Consider the following 19,742-nt stretch of genomic DNA (forward strand, 5'->3'; position numbering starts at 1 on the left):
ACAATTTAATCTATATCATGTCAAATCACCATAAGCTGCTCTATTTTCATAGGCTATATAGTCGATTATAATACCATATGCAAGATGTATACATTTATACAGACATGCACGGTGATGTTGCTCGTTCGTCGGCTCCTGTCCTGTTGGCTTGACTCATGGGCACTGGCCTCTGTTGCCCACGGCAATCTGCTGCCCCACACGGACTCCGTCTCCAGGCTTTCGGCCCAGCGTCTTTCTTTGGTGCTTTGCAGCAAGTCTCATCTCAGGATATATGAGCGACAAGCTGGAGAGGAACGACACCCCGGAGAGGGAGAAAGGGACAGGTAGCAGCCGTCCAGCCTGATGAATGTGACAGCCCACTGTAGTAAGTCATCCCATCCCATCACCTGCGCTGCCAGTCTCCTGTCGTCTCTGTCGACTCAATGCTATGGTGTGTGGCAATTGCCTCTGGTCCAGGCATTCATTACACACAAGTGGGTGGAAATAAAAATACCACTTAGGGAACAGGAACATAACTACACACAAGCTACAAGAAAAATTAGCTGAAAGAAAAGATCCAAAAAGGAGGTCAAGAAAACGAGAGCAGTGGAAGCTACTGGTATAAATCATGGCTATGCACATCAGACCGTCCCCCAGTGCTGAGCCTGGTCCCAGTGGTTATTAAAACTGCAGCAGCCACACGGTGTCTGCTTGCCTGGTCAGTATCTCGCCCAGCAGTCAACTGTGGTCACTTCACCGATTAGTCTTCGTGGATCGCAACGCAACGCCCCACATCCATTTCTTCTGAAGCAAAGAATGCAGGGCTGATCCATGCCCCGCCCTGAACTTCAATGACCTCAGCGTGCAACACGCACAGAGCAGCCAGCAGACGTGAGTCTGATAGGCCCCTGATCACCCCGTTTACCATCTCTGGATGCAGTTAAAAGTGGAAAAAGAGTGTAATGCTTTAGCCCTTGCTCCCTTCTCACTCTGTGTGCTATATTGATCAGATGGAGGAATGCTGCACCACCCACTCATACACAATAGTTGACATTCAGTCTTCTTTAAACCTCAAAGAAAACGAAACAGCTCAACTCAAATCTCAGTACAGCAAGCAAACCATGTTGGAGGGAAGCGGTTTTCTGTGTAATTAATTATTTAATTCTGTCAATTGACTTCAATAATTCATGGAAGTTCATAATTCATCCTCCACCTAAGACTCACTTCAATCAAGGTGCAAAAAATAAAGCGCAGTCATGGAACAATGCCCAAGATGAGGTGCGAGTACATTCCCTGCTGCATTACTAACAAAACACACACACACACACACACACACACACACACAGCAAAACCCTGATCAATTATTCCATCGACCAAATCACTACACGAGAGAATCAATTGAACAGTCAACAGAGCCCTGTGGCAGAGTGGATTTGGCAACTGAACACACGGTGCTGGGTGGGAGAGAAAATTCAAATGCAGTCCAGTTGCCCTGTTTACCAAGACCAATTTGAAATGTGGAATCCTCTTTTTTAACATGTGTTCTTTAATGCTCAATTGGCCTGTGGCACATGCTGTGGACCTGTTTTCTTTGACTTTTGAGCTGCAGTCCAGCAAATGACTACAAAAGGGAAAGTGTGGTACAGCCTCCCATTCAATAGCTCTAGAGGGAGGTAGAAGTTCGACAATAAAGAATTGTGGGTCTGATGTGGGACCAAAAAAATAACTGAGCAATCAGACTGTAATTTACCTCTTACAAAAAGTCCTTTTATCCAATCCTGTAAAACTGGATTTTTGTGGGCATAGGGTTTTGATTCAGTAGGAGACATCTGTTCTCTTATACATAACCAAAACATTCTGCATATAAGTTGTAGGTAAACAGCGCTTTTAGTCGGGTACAGACTAGTACCAAGTCCTTCAGACATCTGGGACCAGTCCAGCCCAGTCCAATAACAGGAGTATGTGGTGCAGTTCTGCCATAAAGTCGGTTTGGCAATCACCTCCTCTGCGTAGCATGTGCTTCATTTCGCATTAGAGTCTCCCTCTCTGTGCCTTTTGGTGTAATGTTTAACATAGAGAGCTGCCAGACAGCAATTGGTCTCTCCTGCTCTCTCTCCATCTGAATAGAGGCATCAATCTCTCTCCAGCCTTCCCCTGCTCTTTCATTCCTCCCGCTTTGAACTTTACCACTATGGTGCTCTGAGGGGAGGAGCGGTGCTCATTTTTTACCCTCCTCTGTTTGAGAGAGCTTTAGATGGGCTGACGGAATCCGCTCTCTACAAAGCAGCACAGGTGGTTGCCTAGTGAAAGCTTTTTATGGGCAGGCGTCTGGTCCATCACAACTCCAAAAGGGCTGAAAATGCAACCAGGTGAGAGCTTTTCATGGATTAAAGCAAAAAAATAAAAATAATAAAATGCTCTGTGTCACGACCTCAAAATTAGGGGTGGTTAACACCATTACTGAACACCACCTTCACAATTGCACCACATAACGTGCTTTATACCTATACCGCATTATTTCAGTTAGACTGAAAAGTAAAGTGAGGCAAAAAAGTATTTGGCAGCCACCGAAGTTGTCCCACTTCGAAAAAGATGAGAGGTCTGTAATTTTCATCATAAGTACTTCAACTGTGAGAGACAGAAGTATACAAATGAATTATTTTTTACATTTGGTCTCTCACAGTTGAAGTGTACATATGAAAATGACTGATCTCAGTAATCATTTTCAGAGGGACAACTTGCACAATCAGTGGCTGCCAAGTACTTTTTTCCCCCCACTGTAGGTCTAGGTATCACGTGTTATTTCTACACTGCCGGCAACAAGCAATGTTCACCATCAAAACACACCTGGCAGACCTACAGCACCCGATATTTTTCTCCTTCCTCGTGGTGCAGTGGTAAGATGATACGGTTGAAATAAATCGCTATAAATCTTCTATATAAAGGGTAGCAGTTTACAGACAGACCAGCTGAGATTAAAATAAACAGTATTATTGGATGGAAGGAGGCCTAGCTGTTCGAAAATGGTCTCTGACTAATGATGTTTCTAAAGTTCACCAGAATGAGAGTACAGAGAAGAATGTGTAATGAAAAACGTCCCATGTTTTCCCTCAAAGTAGAATTCAAAAACCATCCACTTGACCCACATATCTGAAAGAACTTACCCTTTCTGTGGTGCGTGTGGTGATCAGCTCGGAATCCACAGAGATGAATTCTGATCCTTCAGTAAAATACTAAAAAGCAGCAAAGGCATTCCTGTGTTAAAGAGAAAACATAATTCTGTCATTTAATACTGCCAATTAAGACAAACACTAAAAGTACGGTCCTTTATTGTTATATTGGTACTTGTTCTGGCAGAAACATTCCTAGAAATTTTTGTATTTTATTTTCTAATTACATTTCTGCTCCTCAGTGAATACACTGGTCTAAACCACTTGTCCGTAAAACAACTAGGTCTCATTGTATAGTTCACACAATAATACATATTGATAACAATAATTAGTGAAAGCCCCATAATAATTTTTAATAAAATGAACCAGCTGTAGCCTAAAACTGGACACCAAATGACTACAGATCTACAAAAAAAAAAAAAAAAAAAAAAAGTCAGTGTTAAAACAGTTCTGCCTGAGAGAGGAAAAATCTTTCCATCGTTCAGCAGTAGATTGATAAATGAGATCAACTGTGATCATGCAGAATCAGGTGCTGCAAATACAGATGACAAAAGCAATCTGGGAAGGCAGCAACGTACAACAAGAGCTCTTGGTGAGTTTCCTGGGTGGTTATTTTAACAATAATTCACCCTTACCTCAGGGCAAATATGGAGTGGAGATGATTGTAAATGAAATGATATTGCATTGATTCATACTGTAACACTATGTGAAATCCATGCAAATTTCCTTTTCAGGGAGAAAGGAGAACTGTAGGCTACTGTCACAGTTTCTAATGGCGGTGTGGTTTTACAGCATCTCCAAACCATCACAGGTCAGCTGAATTAGCAGAGCAAAACACACACATTTGCTTTGGCATAGTTTTGTGTATATAAACATATGAAACACATTTGTTATAACACATGCATCCCCAAAACCTAGTTTCTAAACCTAAATCTCCTCATATTTCTAATAATCTCCTTGTTCATAGTGTTTCTCTCTTTGTGAGAACATTCATATAAGATTAATCAAACAAACACACACACACAGAGAACCGTTGATTACAGAAATGATGTAATGATTGCAAAAAGGACACAAAGGCGCGTCAAGATAAGGAGGCATTAATCTAAAAAAAGATTTTGAAAGAAAGGAATGAAAGTGAGCCGCATATGAGCCGTTGGATTTGAGCCCCAGCTCGACTGACAGAGGCGCTGCTGTACTGGTCCGGGTTTGGGAAAGCGCCAACGCCTGCTTCACATAAGACTCGTATCTCAGCAGGGCCCTCACAGGGAATAACTAAGCCTCAGACTCTGCATTCTGAAGATACAGTATACCACAACACAACACAACACGCACACAATCGCGCCTGTGAATACTGAAAAAGATACAGTCTACATGCAATACCTCCTCGGGCATCGGCAGATTGTAATACTACGGCTACGTCCAGCGGCTCTGCCCTCTTTCTCCCAGCATGCCTCGGCCCAACGCTGAGAAGGGGGTTGAGTGACAGCTCCCAGTCGCCCCACCCTGACGTCAGGCGCGCCCAGCGACGACTCCGCGAAGGCACTGAATGGAAGGGGTTATTGCAGCTGTCGGAGGGCAGGACCAGCCCTGTATCTGGCTGGCATGTGTCATTTAAAGAGCGTCAGAAAACGCAGCGTAGGATCGAGGGCCACGAGTGTGGCCAACAATAACGAAGTCTGCTCCCGCCCGTCTGGTGACCAAGCGTCGCCTCAGCTGTTCGACCGGTTCAACCTACAGCAAATAGGCCTACAGACGACATCACCACTTTATACATTATCATAAATAAATCAGCACATCCATTAAAAATCACATGAATAAAATCAGTGTTTCTTTAAGAAAATGTGACAGGATGAGCGCCACTTACAAACAAAATACTATATAAATACTAGAAACCAATTAGTTTTAGGCGATTAATTGAAAACACTCTTCTGCAGCACCAACAAAACATCTCTTTCAGAAAGAAAGAACAGAAAAACGCCACACTGTCTCAGTTATTGTTGGTTATAAAGGAATATCTTGAGGCTGATGACTGTCAAGCACATTGCATTCCTCTGAAATGCTTCAGCATGGGATAAAAAAAAAAAAAAATCTTTTGAATATTCTGAACGCTTCCTCTCCTTCCAGACAGAACCAAGGATTAATTTCCTCTTAGTGCAAGATAAATCAGAAAAAAAAATGACTGAATAAAAAAAGAACCTCTACGTCTCCACATTTATTGAGGGCCACTGTACTGTGGGGGGAAAAAAGGGAGAAAAGGCCTGAGAAAGAGATCTAACTTCTATCGCAGACGGCATGTATGGCAATGTGTTTAACACAGGGACGTCTCAAAATTCAATCCTCTTCCTGCCTCGCTGTCTACGCTGCCCTCAGCACACACGAGTACAATTTATATCTGATACACATCACATTCTGGATTTTTAAACTAATAATCTCGACTGCATGTCATCTTTTTTTATTTTATTTATCGCCCTGAGAATGTTTCGATTTCTTTATCTCAATCAGAGGAGTGTGATTAATAAGTACCAGAGGAGGAGGAGGGGGGGTGAACTGAGCGCTTTCTTTAAAATGACAGCAATACAATACAGCCACAAGGAAAACGGAGTTTAATGATGCTACAGAATTGGAAGCATAAGAAATGCTCAACTCATCTCCTGGTGTTTTTTTTTTTTTTACTTTATTAACAGCGTGGAGGATTTGCCAAAACATTTGCTGGCAAACCAAAGAGCCAGAACGAACATGAAAAAAAACTTTTTTCCCCAGTTTCTAATATTATTAAAGGCTAAATGCTTAACAGGCATGGAAAACACACACACACACACACACACACACACACACACACACCCCGCCGGCTACAACAAAAAACCACCCTAGCAGCACCTTTATTCTGCATGACAACTTACTGAATAAAGAACCAGTTCAGGCCACGCATAGCAACATGCCAAAAACACTCCACTGCTGCATCTTCCGATTCTCAAGTAACACAGAAACTGGACCAGTGCTAATGATTTTCTTCCAAACTCACCCCCCCCCCATCCGACCGGAGAGGAATTCCGCTTGCAGCTGTCTCCTCGCATCACCAGCTGGGATTCCACCCCCCCCGCAACTCGGACCTATTCCCTCAACTGATCCATTTGCAGCCCTGTTGCCATTAGCCAGGACTGGCCAGACACACACATCTCCGTCTCCTCCAGTCCGTTGGCTGCGCTTCCTCTCGGGACGCCACCTCACTCACACAGGTGCTGAAGGGTGGAGGGGAGACGTCATTAGCAGTGGGGTCATCGAGGGGCGCAGAGGAGAGACGAGAACCCTGTTTTTCTCACCCTCTTCATCTGGACATGGTTCTGACCCGTGGACACCTCTTTATTAAATCCGCGGTGCCACAGAGATTCAGCGTGTAATCAGATTCAACTGATATAATTAGAATATGCACATGAATTATTACTGTTAATAAGGGATTAAAAGGCAGACATGTATGACAGGCGATGATGATCTAGGCCATTTTGAGCTTTAATAGCTCAGCCCCCCCCCCCACAGACGGAAAAAAGAAAGCCTGGAGGCGTTTTCCCTTTAACTGAGGTTAAATGCAACTTAACACGCCGGCACCCGCATAACGCGCATACCATCCAACGCAATAATAATTCCATGAAAACGAGAGCTGTACAGATACAGGCGCTTTGCATGCCCTCAACATCTTCATATCTCCAATCGGCGGCGAGATGTTGAACGTTAACTTGGACCCGCCACTGAGAACCTCCCTGATAAGAGGAGGAAAGCGGGAACCGCTCATAAACTCTGAGCTGGATTTGCGACAGAAGTGGGGGAAAAGGGCACAGCACACCAGTAAATGTTTGACGGAGGTCACAGCCAATGAAATCCGACTAATCTTTGGCCATTACATTTATGGCAATCGAGATAAGGAGCATGCAAAAAAGGGTCATCTTCAAGGACACAATCATAACCAGCATGGTTTATAAACCTTATTTCTGCACGTTTTTCCAGCCATCTCCTGAATTGCTCCACTATGAACCTGTAATGTTCAGATACTTATATCCTGTCGTCTAAATCAATATTATCATGCTAGCATCCTTATGATTGCTACATTAGATTTTCTGCAAATCCAAAACTGGACCTAGTGGAGTTTGGTCTTAAAGTCAGAGAATTGCCACTTTTCTTAAATTGAAATTAGAATTTTTATCCGATTAATCACTGAGCCACAGTTCACAGTCCAAAGATTCTCAAATTATTACTCTTCGAAATAAATTTGAATCTAAAACAGCCATTCCGTCGAGATCCCCTCCTCTGAGGAAGCCGCGGAGATAACCTTCGCTGTGCCGCGGCTTTAAACGAGTCTCTCGCCGGCCGCGCTCCCATGGCTTGCGGCGTCATCCCGAATAAAGAGAGAGACTTTCTTTTTCAATCTCTCCATCAAGCGCAAGGCAGCTTGGAGAGGCGCGCGCGCATACATTAATAAATAACTCCGATGTATGGTCATGAATTCATTAGGCTGGGCAGCGTGCGGAGCCGGATCGCGCCTCGCCCACACACCTCGCCCACATGCATGCCTCCTGCAAGGCCTCAGAAAAAAAAAAAAAAAGAGAGAAAATAACCCCGTGGGGAAATGAAAAGAAAAGGGCAAAACAACTACACCTCTAATGATCCCTTTCAAATAGAGAGAACGATAAATTGTGGTGACGCCCAAGGGTTACAGGCACCTTCTTCTGACAGTACGAGCCCTTAAGCAAGCAGCTTCCAAACGATCTTCAGAGCCTCAGCCCTTAATGCCTTGGGCTACAAGAGAAAGGTCCAGTTCAGCGGTTAAGCTGCTTGACAGTAATTATTCTCGCAAAGACAATATTTACTGAAGGGTAAGAAAAGCCGGCTTGTGCAACACCAACCCGTTTTAATGAGTTTAAAAAAATATGCTGCAAGACTACTGGTGCAGGCTTCCCCTGCAGAAGCATTTCATTCCGCTTTATTGCCACAGACCAGCGAAACCAAATTCTCATATAGGCTATATTCACCCTGAAATGAGCGCTGACAAGAAAGGTGGAGGATAAAAACGTGCTCACACCCGCGCACACACAGCCCGTATCGGATGCGCCTACGGCTGCAGGCCAGTGGAAAACAACGCAGACGCTGAGAAATTCAGATGGGGAGAAAGGGAAATGGCCGTCACGTCAGCACTTCTGCGCTGCTAAGAAGAGAAGGTGGTAGGATAAGAGTAAGCGTCGACTCAATCGACTGTGTACAATCTCAGTGTGACAGCTCAAACCTAAATCCCAGGCTCTCCAGCAGGAGGGGGAGGGGGACGGGATTAAGTCCAAATTCTATCGAACAGCATGGAATATGCAAATGAGAGATCCATCCTAGTGAAATGGTATTCAGATCTCATCCTTGGAAAGACTTGGGATAATTCTCAGGCTCTAAAGGATGGGGACTAAGAGGTGGTACTGGTCTAGAGCTGCAGGTTTCGAATAGCAGGCAAAGATCTGGAGTCACGGTTGGACTGTAAAGAGGAAAGAACCAATCTTGTGGACATTAGAAGCAGTTGCAAAGTACAGGATGTCCAAAAAAAAAAAAAAGTGATTCTCAGATTATAACGCAGTATGAATTTTGATACCATTTAGCACTGGTATCAATACTTAAATTCCAGCTTTGCGTCTGCCAGTTCACGAAAACTGCGGGCAGATTACATCGATATTCAACAGGCATGGAGGACCCAATAAGAGACACTTTAAACATGATTCTGCAGCACCAAGCTTGCTAGAAAGTGTAAAAAGCAAGGGCACCGTCTGGAAGAGCACCGTCTATTTCGGTTCTGGTTGGGTTTGGGCTCAATTATTATCATTTTAGTCAAGTCGGGTCTGGTCACAAACTGTTTCAATTGTCACTAGAGAGATACGGAATTGCTGAGCTGCAACAGAGTACAAGCTCTCGTGACACACGTAAGGAAAGACGGGCAATTAAAAAGCTGTGTTTGTTGGGTCGGATTCTGTCGGGCTCGGGCCTAGTCGTTTATTTATTCATTCATGTATTTAATTATTCTTTTGTTTGTTATCTATTTATCACTTATTAATTTATGTAATATGACACATACACAATGTTCTGACTGTTCTTCTTGTTTTAAAGTTCCACACAGTACAATCCTTTGTATCGGTATCGAGTTTGAAATTTCAGTATCATGACAAACCTAGTCCCCACACACTGCTCCCCGGGCACTTTCATGGCTGCTCACTGCTCGCTAAGGCTGATGGGTAAAATTTCAATGTGTGCTGTCCATCACTTTTCATTAAGCAATGTCATGCACATATTGGGAACTTTCCAAAAGAAAAGCGCATATATGTTAATTAAGAATTTAAATGAAAGGCATTACAAAAATCACAGCATTACAAAGACATGCCAATAAACCAGAGAGATCACATTTGGCAAGGTCTACCACCATTTCATTTTCTGTCTGTAACAAGACACCACTTTTCCAGATGCAAATTTTTCCAAAACCAAAATTCAAGCCCCACTGCGCTCAAAGGAGTATCTGTTAAGCGAGCTTGACTAAATCACTGTCAGCTGATTAGCTCAGGTACCGCCTTATGTCTTCAGAAGATGACAGTGTGTTTGTTCAGTTGTGTCAATTTCATCTACGTCACCGGCTCTAGAAAACCCAACTGCCATGCGCAAGGAAAGAAAAAAATAAAATCCCTTCCCATCACCGCAGAGTGCTGGGAGCAAATCCCATAACTGGCTGTAAAACAGTAGTGTGCTGAGCTTTGGCCGTGGAAAGGTGTCACTCTCAATCAGGACGGCAGCTAAACGAACAAATGCAGATCCAGCCCAAAGCCGCGTTTCACTGATCTACTCGCATCCAGCAGGTTACAGCAGAGTAGAAACTGAACCTGTAGACACACCTTACACTGTTGTACCCCTGTTGGTAATTAAAGCATATGTAATGTAATCATACACACATGTACACACACGTACACACACACACACGCACAGCTGTGGTTCTGCCTCCAGAGGCATGATGCGCTCATCAGCCTCCTGTTTGCATCAACATCAGGTCTCATGAGAGAGTGATAATAATAATTAGGTATTGTTAATGAACAAGAGGTGAGTGGGGGGGGTGGAATGACGTTGTTTCTCACATCCTCTGAGACCTACAGACCGAGGTTCAAGGTAAAAGGCAGGACACTGAGAACATTAGCACCTGGTCCAGAACACTGGGGAAGGTGAAGTCACAACATTTAAACATTTAGAAACTAAATGTGTTTTTATTCAAAAACAGTGACTATTGCTAATTATTTTCTTTATAACCATCATAAAATTTGTGGAAACATACTACTGTGTAGGTAAATGACTGCATTGCACAACCATTCCATTTATTAGTGAATTATCAGAAAGTAATAACAGGACTTACATAACTAGGGCCCTATGAAATCAGTTTTATTTTTTTCTAAACTCATATTTTTCCATTTTAATTCTCCTAAATTCCATGTTTTCCATTATAAACGTATTTGTTACCCAAAAGCTTTGTAATCATGGAGTGAGTGGGGGAAAAAATAATATAACAAAAAGAAATTACAAAAGTAATATAATAAATCACATTTCAATCAATCACTGCTCAACAAAGTGCTTGGGCATCTTTTTGTAATCGTAATGTAAATAATGTGCATTTCATGCAAAGAACTATTTCACAATATTACACATTCTTCCTTTTGACAAATAAAAGTGCTTCACATTTGAATAAAATAAATAAACATTGGGCAGACCTGGAATACAAAAAAGTTTGCCCACGTGCACTGTGAACTGAAACTATGATAATAAAACCACTTTTTGAATTATGTGCAATTCCGTGTTTTACAGCAGATTGCATTGTATTTGTTGGATTCTACGATTCAGTCAGTGTTTTCCACATCATGGAAATCATAGGGCCCTGTAACCCTCCTCTTAGCTAACCCCAAAACACCACTCAGTTCCTACTTTACTCTCTACTCTTCCATAAACACTTTCCTGTGTTTGCTTTTTCTCCCCCTGTAGTATCGAAAATAGCTTCATGTATCCAGTAACATCCTTAGTAATGGAAATGAGTTTGAAATTTCAGTAACGCGACAAGCCTACAGCAAACGCGCACGACTCCAGAAACAACGTGGCTCAGAGAAACCGGGGAATGGGCAGGCGGGTGGACTACAGGACCGCTGCCATGGCTGACGTCCCTTCACCATATTTCTGCACAAATATCCGTGGCAACGTGCCCCCCATCCCTCTGATCCCCTCGTACAAAAGCAGCGGTGGGTGGGGAGAAACAAGTCGGTCATTCAGCTGCTGCATTTGACATCCGAACTCAATTCCACTTTCCGCCAAAGTAATCAAACCACTGGGGTTCAGGGTGCACTACGGGTGGCCGCGGGAATGCAAATGGAAATAACTCAAATAAATAAATGCCCTCAACAAAATAACAAAACAACAGAAATGATCAGTAAATCCCAGAGATTTGGGAGGAAATGTCATCAAGGACTCTGGGGTAATAAAAGGCCATAATCCGTGCCTAAGCTACACAAAATTAACAGGAGATGCGCTCCACCGACAGATGAAACTGTAGCGAATGAAGCGGCGGTGTTGGTCTCAGACGCGCTCAGCCGGTGACCTTCACCGTCCCAAGCCGTTGCGCAAACACATCAATGGAACTTGCCGAGGAGGAAAAGGCAGAACTACTGGGGCCGCTGTCAACGCATCTGCATCCATGCATTAAAATCTCCCCAGCAGAGAGCAAACACACGTGTGTGCAATTCAAAACAGACACATGACCCACAGCTCAATTGTCCTTTCATTAAAAAAAAGAAATGCTGCACAGGAAAGGGGGGGGGAGGAGAAAAGGGTTGCTGACCCTTAGGGATGTCACAAAAAAAAAAAAAAAAAAAAAAAAAAAAACATTTTCTCCACCCCACTGGTGGACTTAAGTAGGATTGTGTTGGTGTCCAAGCACTAGCCATGAAAGAGGATTAAGTTTTTTCTCCCTATAACGAGCTACTAGTTGCTCTTAACGCTATTGATTCACATTACACATCCAGTTTCATGGTGGTGGTAGCCTGAACCAGAAGACCACAAAGTCACGTGTTGAAAGTGAAAGCAAGCACAGCACACGGTGACAACCTCTGCTTTCAACCAATCATCCTTAGTGAGCAATGGGCGCCTGGGGAGCAGTGTGCGGGGAGACGGACATTGCAAAGGGTATAAATCCATACCTTTGATAGAATATAAGGAATGTGGTTCAAATTTAGTATTCATTCAGTACTTATTTAACTAGTCAGCCAGTAAGGAATACTCTGACCATCACATATAAAACACTTAAAACACAGCAACTGATATAATCACGTGTGGACATCTTGAGAATTTTGAGAGACTCAAGTGATGATATCCTGGATTCTGGAGATGTAGCTCCTCCACTCAGCTTATAGGGTGTAGTAAGGCAGGCATTTGTTCCACACTCTCAGAAAGTGGGTGACTGTAAGCATCTAATTAAGGGGAGGATGGAGAATGCTGTTTGAGGGTAAATCTCCATAAAGCACCCCTGATTTACTCATGCAGGCAACACTGCGTGTCAATGTGCTGTTGTGCACTAGAGCAGCAACACAAAGTCAGTAGACTCACGTAGTGCCTCACTGATTTACAGTTTGAAGGGGTGTGAGACAGACAAGGGATTTTAAAAAAACATAAATAAATAAAATAACCAGCCACAACATTTAAACCATTCACAGGTGAACTGAAGAACACGGAATATTTGGTTACACGAGCAAGGGGTGGATATTATTGGGCAGCAAATGAACTTACATTGTATTGTACTGGGTTTGAGAGACACCAGTGGCTGGAACCTTGTGTGTGTGCTAACATAATTTTAACAAACAGAGTAAAAAGAATTAAAGCCTGGTAATTTTGCGATTCCTGAAATAAGTATTGAGATATGCCATTTGCTATATGATTAATGGCTTGTCTATCAATAAAAACTCTTAAATCTTTAAATCACTGCTAATGTTTTTGTCTAATCGCAGCTGTGATTAGATTTATCTTGCATACATACATGTTAGAAAATACAGTTAAACAAAACAATGTTTCTCTAGGATCAGGTGCCACTGAAACGTTTAAACTAAGTTATATACTGACAAAATGCATGTGTGACATTGAAAAAACAGGCGACATAAAAGTGCAAAACCATGGGACACAGGCAGTGCAAGTCCAGCAGGAAAAATAGTCAAGAGCAAGGATCTGAAGGCTAAATTGAGATGGAGAGGGCTGGGTCAGATCATCAAAACAAATGTCAGGTTTTGTGGGGTGTCCTCGGTATTCAGTGGTTAGTACTAGGGCTGCAACAATAACCACATGACTGTCACACTGTCATTAGGACACGCACCACTGTGTTGGGGCCGTCACCACCGCACAGCCAGGACACGCGTTTCACTCCACACAGGAAAATGACTCTGAAACATGCAGATGTTCGCTCCGAGTGTACACAGTTGGATTAATGGGAACGTTAACCGAGGCAGGACTTCAACTCCTGCATAGTGAGATGGGAAATGGATATTGTTCTGATGAGTTAAGCGATGGGGACAGACAGCACTGCTGAGTTTGAAGACTAGAGCTGCCATATCAGGACTCGAGATCAGCTGGAAAAACAAGTCCGGTTCATCGAGGCACCACCTCACAACTTAGAGGACTTAAAGGATCTGGTACTAGTTACCACAGGAGGCCTTCAGAGGTCTTGTGGAGTCCATGCCTCGACAGGTCAAAGATGTTTTGGAATGGATAATGGAGCCTGCAGACATTCCATTCATAGTCATTTAACACATGAACAACGTATGACCAGCATCAGGATTTCTGAGAAATTTGATGAGATTTTAATGGGGGGAAGAAATTTGGACATTTCTAAGTAGAATAAAATATATGATAGCTGTGGCATAAAAAATTAAAACCACACAACTAGGGAAAGTATGCAAGACACCAGCCATCCAGGTCAGTGGGCCTGTGTTTTTGGTTCAGTGCTGTTATTGGCCAGCCCTGCAGTGACCACCACGTTCTGGCCGCCCGACCTCTACTGTCAAAAACAGCAGACCCATGCCAGGCTGACCTTCATTCCCATGTGCACCAAAATATTTTCAATTTCTTTTCTCACAACACAGAGGTTTACTTAGCAGGAGGCCAAACCTCTTGCCGAGCTGACGCAGAAAAGCAATGCTTAGGGCGGTACGATATGGCATAAAATTCATATTGCAATATAAATTTAACCATTGACGATAGATGGTATATATAATAAGTCAATTTAAATGTAATCGTTTAGGAAAGTCTAACAAGTCCATAGCAAACGCACTGCAGAGAGAAAATGTTAAACTTTTTACAGACACATCAACATATAGCATAGCATATAGCATACCAGTTAAAACACTTTAGACCAATTCTACTGAAAGTGGACTTTTTGTCACACCCATAAAGCCAGTGATGTATGATGCGAGTGATTATATCATATTTTAGCATTTTCTGTATTCAGAATCAGCCCTAGCAGAGCTAACACAAAATATCGTCCACCCCAGCCCACCCGCAGTGGAGTTGGGTCGTCTGATGGATTACCAGATCACACACAGCATTAAAGTGTTTATCGGCGTGTCTGCTTTTTTTTTTTTTTTTTTTTCCCCTCAGCTAAGCAGCATAAGGTCACACACATGGATAGGTGTGTGCTGGTCTCACTCACGGACGGCGGCAGTGGTGGTTTCTCACTCATCGCTACAAGTTACCCCCCCAAAAACACAGCCAAACGTGGAAGACAAGGTCACAAGACAGACCAGACCAGCTGTCATAAATCGCTGCAGCGTTTTAAGTCGTAACACGGCTACGGGCCAAAAATCTAAGTCCAGGATCAAGTCCCGCAATTGCGACCAAATGTTTAGCTACACATTAGCCTAAATAGTCCAGAGATGGCCGGGATTAGCGCAGATAAGAAAGGGGAGTCCGGCATGTTCTGCTCTGCTCTACATAGTGAGCCTCAGCTTTCTTGATGACTGGAGCATGCCGCTCTTGGCCTTTCGGGCCCCCGACACCACGACCACTACAAGCACAATGACAACAGAAACCGGCCGGCTACAACAACCCGATTATGCCAAATGCTGCCCGTCTGTCAGGGAAATGGGCAGGCGCTCTTAAAGACTAATTCTGCCAATGCCAGACTGGCAAGAGAGGATCTTTATCCCCACCAAATGAAGTCAATATGTAACATTTATAAGTATTTTTTTGTAATAAAAGAACTTGTGGAAAGAATCCAGGGCAAACATGTTCCCATTTTTCACCTAAATTCTATTTATGCAGCATAAGTGATCATATTAAAATTCAGCAGAAGAACACAAGGCTTTTTTTTCCTGGCAAATTCTGAAATTCCCCCTTCAACAGCAATGAGTTCCCACTGAAATTCCTTCTCCAGAATAAAGACTCAAGGTGACAAGGTGCCCGTATAATGATTACAGAACCTGCAGGGATTTGTGAGGAAATAATGTTCATTACTGACGGGGCCGACGCCACCCCCTTCGCTCAAGGCTGTAGTTCGAGGTCAGGGACAACAACATGATGAGAACAAGCGCCTCTTGTGACACTTGTGATTCAGAAACGAACGCAAAGAGAAACAAGGACGTGGCTACACCAGATCCCTGATTAATAAAAACAGTGGACTATCGCCAAACAAGACGTGTTGATCTATACACCCAAGCGCACATTTATATGCTTATTATTCTCTTTTTTTCTTATAGATATTCAGAACCATGTCATTTAGCTAAGAAATTTGCTAAAATCCCTTGTTCGTGAAAAGTCTTGTTTTTGTGACCACATTAACACAGTGACTGGCAATCAAAACTTTTTTTTTTTTTAACAATTACTGCTGTTTAAGTACAACACTTAAAACCATATTTTATAGTTCAAGAATAATAATATTTTATCGAAATATTGTGGTTCGATAAATCATTAAAAAAAGTGACATCTTCTAGGTATCCCCACAAAGGGAGCAGTGCCTGTGATCAATGAAATTGTAGGGTGCGCACATCTCAAACGGCCATAACCACACACACATGTGCCCCATTAATGAAGTAACGCTCCCCGACGTGCCAAAAGATAAGAGCCCAGCTGCTGCCCCGCTGCACCACTGACAAGGAGTTGATACTTGGGCGAGTCGAAGACAAACAGGGCCGTGCTGACGGAGAGGTGAGGTGACAGCTTGCTCAGAGTCCGTTCCAGCAAGGAGGGAGGGGAGGAGAGGAGCGAGGCAATGGGACAGCGCCAGCCAGAACTTGGCAGTGCCCCCCCCTTGCAAAGAAGACAAATTGTTATGCAGTCCCCTGATCTGGCACGGCGTTCCCGGAGATTAATTACTCTTCTCTCCGTGTCTAACAGAATGATAGCTCGCAGGGGGGAAGAGGGAGCGAGGTAACAGGGTGACTGCCAGGGTGCAACGAGGGCCGGGTTCAGGGGCGTTATCGCGGCCCTCGACCCCAGACCTGGCCCAGCCTGGCGCAAACGTTCACCAAACATGCAGGCAGAGAGACGGACAACTACGCAGCTCTGCAGCCGGGTTGGAGGGGACGGGAGTAGGTGGCTTGGCGCACCGCAGTGAAATCGGCCTGGAAATCGAGGACAACGGGAAACAAGCGGAGGGGGAACAATAAGCCGCGACTGTGGAAGACAGAGATAATGACGCCAGGACACACACGGCAGCCGAGCGCCAGCCAAAAAGGGCCACGGGGGCCAGACCCCATGTTCGCTTCAACGTGTCCTTCCCGCACCGGTTCAGCAAGGCGGCGTTTCAATCGAAGCTGTGGACGCGCACGTCATTACTGCCGCCGTGCCGCGCCCGGCCGTGACTTCCCCCTGCACCTGTCTGCCATTGTTTAGTCTGCGAATGAGACCAAACGCTGCGGCTCTCGCGTCAACGCAGTGCCCTGAGCGAGGAGTCTCGGAGCAATCTGGTGCGACTGTTGCATCATAACCTCTGCGCTAATGGTTTCTAAAGTGCGCGCATATCTAATAGATATTTAACGGCTGCGGGGGTTGATTTCAGGCTAACGCGGGCAAGGGTCCCTGCGCCACATTAAGAGATTACTCTGTAAAAACAGCTGTTGCCGTTCTTGCTGATGGTGCATCACACGGATGATACAGCATAAGAGGGTCATACACAGACCTAATTGTTGACATTGGAGAGAGCTCAGTGATGGATTATGGGAGAATCTGCCAGGTCTTCCTCCCACCCCACTCCTCACCATTAACGGGGGCCTGAATTCCATCAACGGCAACATGTGGGTCGGAATGGTACGACTGCGACGGCTCACCAAAACAGTGGCTTCCTTCCCACCGAGTGTTTTGATGGCCCGTTTCCTTGATGTATTAAGGAAAGGCCGAGCGGACGCACCCACCGCACTGATTGACGCAGGAGCAGTTCACCACACTAGGGCCGCGTGGCGGGCAATGTACACCGCTTCACGACAGTTTCATTAAAGACTTCGCAACTTTCATAATCTAGTCCTGAATGTCTTTGTTTTCATGATTAAACATGATTTTGAGCAAAATATTTTCAGCTTTTTGTCATCTTGTGATTGTCTTTGTCCCCCCCAAACTGAAATGGCATACTGTGTACATTCTTCTTCTATGCAGTGTTGACTGTATGCCGTTATATTTAAGCACATGGTGTTTTATTGCACTCTTGTCCACGTCTGTCTTGTCCTATTTGAATAAGTGTAGACTGCGTAATCTGACCCTCAGATTGTGTACGCAAAAAGAACACAAAGTCCACTTCTGACTTTTTGCACACACCATCCGAGAACCCTGAACTGACAAACCCACCCAAAGCACCGAGCCGTTCCTGAATTATTTTGTCGCATTTAAAAAAAATCTTTAATCCTAATAGAAAACCTTAGTGCTATACTTGCTCAGCTTTGTTGACTATTTCAACATTTTAATTACTGTTGATTTATGTAAAAGGAACTTAAATCAATGAAAAAGATTCCTGTTTTTTGTAGTCTTGCAAAGTACCAAGAACAATACAAAATATAATCCTATATACCACAATGGGGAGGTAGAAGGAGAGAGAAATGATTAAAACAGTAATGAGTGGTAAAGACAAAAAAAACAATAGTTATAGCGGGAAGGGGGAAAAAAAAAAATAAATCAATCAATCTGCATTTCCGAGCACACAACATTTTAACAGCCCGAGTTCTTTGTCACAGTCCAAATGCAGCGTCTGGGAGACACTCTCCATACTACTCATTTTAATTACAGACAAGCAATTAACTCGTGTCAGCGTTTTGTGTCAAGTAATCAAAGTGTCTCGCGAAAGGGGAACATTAATCATTTGGAGCGCGTGAAGGGTCCTCCATTGCTCGACAGAGCAGAATAGCAACTGGTCCTGCTTAAGACGGGGACCGAGTCTGGCGCTGATGCTGCAATCGGAGAGCGAGAGAAAACATAGTGCATCAAATTCCCCTCGTTTCTGGTCCAAAATGCTGAAGTTGTACAGAGGGGCAGATGTGCGGCAGGAGAAATATGACACCACGCTCTCGACACTCATCCAGGATAAAGTTACTTTCTGAACAATGTGATAGTGTTTTGGTCCATCATCTTTTTTTCACGCTTTTGAAATCTGTCTGACAGCAGAACAAAGTTTTTTTTTTTTTCCTCCCCTTCTCTCTTTCTCAGAAACGAAGTTGTCGGCCGAAATCTCCCACAGACTGTGTTGATCAGTTGATCACACACTTATCACCCGGACACATCTCCACAGGCTTTAAGGTTGAATTATTGTAATTATTCCTTACTGTTGACTGGTCGGCAACTAAAAGATAATCAGACTGTCGGAAAAAAATGCTAATTACAGTTCTGTTTGTTGTAGATTTCCATATTTTAAAAAAAAATGTGACGTTTGCTTGTAGTTACTGTGGGGAAGATGAAGAACATTTGATTAATTTCACTACTGCCTAAAACTTCTGCACAGTACTGTGCATGTAATATTGCAGAATGTTCCTTAAACGCATACAACTCTGAGGAAATTTGAGATATAAATCTGGTAGTTTAAAAGGTTTGCAAGCCCCCTGTTGTTATTGCTAGAATTGTTATTAATGACAACACAGCCATTGTGAGCACCTATTATTATAATAAAGTCAAGTCAATCAAGTCAAAAATTTTGAGTATGGCACAAATGGCATAGAATTAAATCCTTTTTGTAGATTATATACTCATTTTCCAAATGCATTCAGCATGAGGCGGAAACAAGAATATTTCCTATTAAAGTGATAAGAGAGGAAATCGGGAGAATGGCCAGCTAAAATAAAAAGCCATAAGGACATGCAGGGTTCCATTGTTCTGTTCAATTTGCCTGATTGCCCATGTCAGAATCCTTGCTGCTCTTAACGTTCATGGCGGAGGGGGGGCTGGGGGCGTGGCTCGGCATAGCACAAGCTGAACAGCTTTCAGTAGGGTCTTTGGATAGGAAGGACAGGTCAACTAAGTCTAATCTCATATGGGGGGGGCAGATTAACCTGAGGCAGGGCCACAATATTCCCTCTTCACCGCAAGCATGCAAATAAT

General features: G+C 43.6%; 1 protein-coding gene across 2 annotated transcripts in view; it reads right to left on the reverse strand.

The window, feature by feature from the left end:
* ndst1b (N-deacetylase/N-sulfotransferase (heparan glucosaminyl) 1b) overlaps positions 1-19,742 on the reverse strand; it is a 58,322-nt gene that overhangs the window by 36,285 nt on the left and 2,295 nt on the right. For both annotated transcript variants that reach the window (XM_028983969.1, XM_028983970.1), the window contains exon 2: positions 3,144-3,234. The gene's annotated coding sequence lies outside the window, so the exon portion shown is untranslated. The remainder of the gene's footprint in view (positions 1-3,143; positions 3,235-19,742) is intronic.

This window comes from Denticeps clupeoides, chromosome 6 (assembly GCF_900700375.1).
Source record: "Denticeps clupeoides chromosome 6, fDenClu1.1, whole genome shotgun sequence".
NCBI lineage: Eukaryota > Metazoa > Chordata > Actinopteri > Clupeiformes > Denticipitidae > Denticeps > Denticeps clupeoides.